Below are 3,413 nucleotides of genomic sequence, written 5' to 3' on the forward strand. Positions count from 1 at the left end.
TATTTCTCTAACTATTCTGCTTATGTCTAGCTTCAGATCATTAATAACTTCATTCCTGAACTCGTCTATGAGGCTCTGGAGATGGTGTTTTATATGTATTGGTGCCGTTTCTGCTATTGCCTGTTTCTCAGGATTGGGGGCCAAGGGTACTTTTTTGTTGCTCCCTCTTCCCATATTCTTTGTTCTTTATATATGCAAGCGTATATAGGAGGCCCAGCTTCCTTCCCTGTCAGCCACAGTCTGCACACCAGGCAGTTACAGACTGGGCAGCCTATGCGGGGCCCACCCCTCCAGGTCGCCTTCAGGTGCTGGGACCTGGGTTGTGCTAGCCTACTGGGTCTCAGCCAGCAGCATCAGGTAAGCTAGGCACTGCTCACCAATCCCGCTTGAGAGGGGGATATGTGACTGAAGTCACTACAGCACCCTGTTCTGGCAAGTCTTCCCGATTCCAGAATGTCCTCTGTTGGAGCCTCCTAGACCGTGGAAGAGTCCCAGTTTCTCTCACTCACTGCAGGTTGATGCATGGCTCCACGCCCGTCCTGCTCTCAACTCCGTTCACTGATTCCTGTTCTCAGAGCTTTCACGCATCTCTCTCCCTGCGGAGCTAATTCAGATGCAGTGGCAGCAGCCGCGGCAGGAAGCCCAAATCGCGGCTTCCAATGGCGCGGGCTCCAGCTTCCATGCTGAGGCTTTATCTGTTCCTGTTATAGCACCAGGATTGCATTCCCAGTTGGTTTCTCTCAGCCCAGTTCATTCTTTGGTCAGCAGGGCATATCTCTTCTTGCTTAGGATTCCTCACTCCACACCATTCCTGGATTCTAAGCTGGGTCTCTCACAGAGCCTCTGTAGCTGCTGCTATCTGTCTGCCATGTTCTCCTGGAAGCTGTGATACATACTTTTTCAGCCTCATGAAATTGTTTCTTTAGTTTAGCTGCTGTCCTTTCAGAAATTTCTAGTGTGTGTCTTCCAATTTCTTCCATGTCAGTGTCTGGCAGACTTGATCTGTGTGGGCTGGAGGTCTGAGATTATTCTTTGCTCCTTGGTCTTGACATTTCCCTAGGTTCCTCTAGACAAGACAGTTGTGGATTCCCAGGTGCATCCCAGGTTGGCTACACATCTATGGTGTAGGGGATTTGGTTTCTCCTAACCTAGGTTCCCAGGGAGGTGGTGCAGTATGGGTTGGCTACACTGAGACTCTCCCAATAGCATCAGGTATATGAGGGCTTGGCTGGCTGGTTCTCCTGGCCTGTGCTGGCTATTGGTCTTAGAAACATATTGTCTAGATTGAGCCAGCCTTACATTCCTGGGAGGAATCCAATATGAATTTAATATTTTAAATGTATTATTGACCAATTTTCTAAAATTCTGTTAGGCTATCTCAAAGCAGATAGATAATTTTTATCTGTTTTATTCTTTTTTCACATACTTAGATTTGGGGGTTATATCACAATTATTAGTTATTAGGAAAGAATTTCTTCTTTATTCTTTGATAAGGGTTATAGACAATTAAAATTCTATGTTCCTGGAATATTTAACACAAATTACTTAAAAATGCAAGCTTCAGTTTTTGCAAATATCTTTGTTTTTAATTTACAGTAAAATCTTTATTCAGGTTTGGTCAGCACAGGTAAGGTATAGAAGAGTCACAGAGCAATATGTATTTACAGGAAATGACAGTTCATGGAAACTGAGTAACTCTGCACACATATTTTTGAAACATTCAGTCACCTGAAGAAAAAATGCACAGATGTATGGTGAGGAAAACGGTATCTAACATGGGAACCACTATAGGACTCCATCAAGAGCTCCAGCATTCAGTGAAAACATCTACTATACTGGAAAAACTTGGCAGTCATACACACATCTGCTCCAACAAATCTGGGTGGTGCAGAAACATATAGCAGCATGAGTAAGAATGCCCTTACACAACACAGGTTCTAGATAGACACTGATTTATACATCCATCATTGTGTTATAGTGTAAGGAAAGATTTCCATTTACAACTTCACAGTAATGCATATAAAAATAACTTGATCCAGGCCAGGAGTTTAGCTCATCAGCATGTTTGGCAAGTGCAAGGTTGTGAGTTTGACCACCGGTATTGGAAAAAAAATTTTTTTTTAATTTTTACAAACCTTGATCCTACAAATAATGTCCTTTTAGAAACATTCAAAGAAATGAACTGGTAAAATTTCCAGTGTGGCAGAGATATTAAAGCTAAATAAATAAAAAAAACCAAACAAACAGCCCCAAAACAACAACAAAAATAGAAAATCAAACAAAACCAAAATACAAAAAAGCAAGTTGTGACAAAAGTATGCATTAATCTTTTGGACACTATCTTTTCTCAAATTGAATGAAACTGTGTAAACATTTTCTGGAAAAATGTTACAAACTGAACCCTGTACATGTACACTTAAGTCCAAGCTATTCTGGACATGGTAGGAACCCTCAGTTTGGTGATGTTTTCCACTCTCCAGTTTCTCCTCTTGAGGGTCATGACTGGAGTCTATGTCATTTAAGTGGTGTGTGGGAGACATTTTATGCCCATAGGAGACTTTACACTTTTATACCCCACACTGAACTGGTTCGCATCACCCTTACCTTCTCTTCTCGGTCAGAGACCTTATTCTCATTCCCTGGGAAGAATCAAAGTCATTCTCAAGTGTGTTCCTCTCCTTATAAAATCCAGACACAGGAGGCGCTGCCATTACTCGGTCCATTTGTCAGATGACTGCCATCTAGCTTCTGCCTGTTACCGATTCCAAAGATGTAGGCCTTGTGATACTTGAGGTGGACACTTGAGGCTGCTGCTGCTGGTACTGAGCCATCTGCTGGTGAGTCTCCTTTGATTGCTGCTAAAGAACCAAAATGGTGCTCTGCATGCCCTTACTTCCTCATCAGGTTGAATGATGATGTCATTCAGTTCATCATGACTGCTCTTAAGTGTCTCACTATGTTTCTTCTATAAGGCCAACTCTGCTTCATCTGGGCAATACAGATGGAGGCTGCCTGGACGGCTGCCTTCCAAGCTCCTGGTTCTCCTGGATAAGCAGTCAATGCTTTGCCATTAACTTTTTGCCTGCTTGGCTCATTTGAATTTTGATCCAGAAGTTCAACAAGAATCATGAAGTCCACAGTCACTGGCAAAAATGATACACTGTTTCTCTAACTCACTGTTCTCAAGGTTAAGAGCAATGTGCATTCCATTTTTACATTTAATTGGAATTTTGTTTGTTCAACTCATGATTTGAAATCTCTAGGTTTTCAGTCCTCCAAATGTCTGAAGACACAGTGTGTCACAGATTAAAGACTTCTGTTTCTCCCTGTTTTCTGAAAACAGAAGTATTTCTCAAGTGTCTACATGTTCTAGAAGGGGAAATGTTTTGAAGGTGTCCTCTGCTTCAGAATAA

The 3,413-nt window shown here is 42.2% G+C and overlaps 1 pseudogene; it reads right to left on the bottom strand.

The window, feature by feature from the left end:
- Nucleotides 1–1,578: 1,578 nt before the first annotated feature.
- On the bottom strand, nt 1,579–3,071 carry LOC134471692 (pre-mRNA-splicing regulator WTAP-like; annotated as a pseudogene).
- Nucleotides 3,072–3,413: the final 342 nt, after the last annotated feature.

The sequence above is a fragment of the Cavia porcellus genome, unplaced genomic scaffold (assembly GCF_034190915.1).
Source record: "Cavia porcellus strain 051 isolate PalLab524CR breed Dunkin Hartley unplaced genomic scaffold, mCavPor4.1 scaffold_19, whole genome shotgun sequence".
Classification (NCBI taxonomy): Eukaryota; Metazoa; Chordata; class Mammalia; order Rodentia; family Caviidae; genus Cavia; species Cavia porcellus.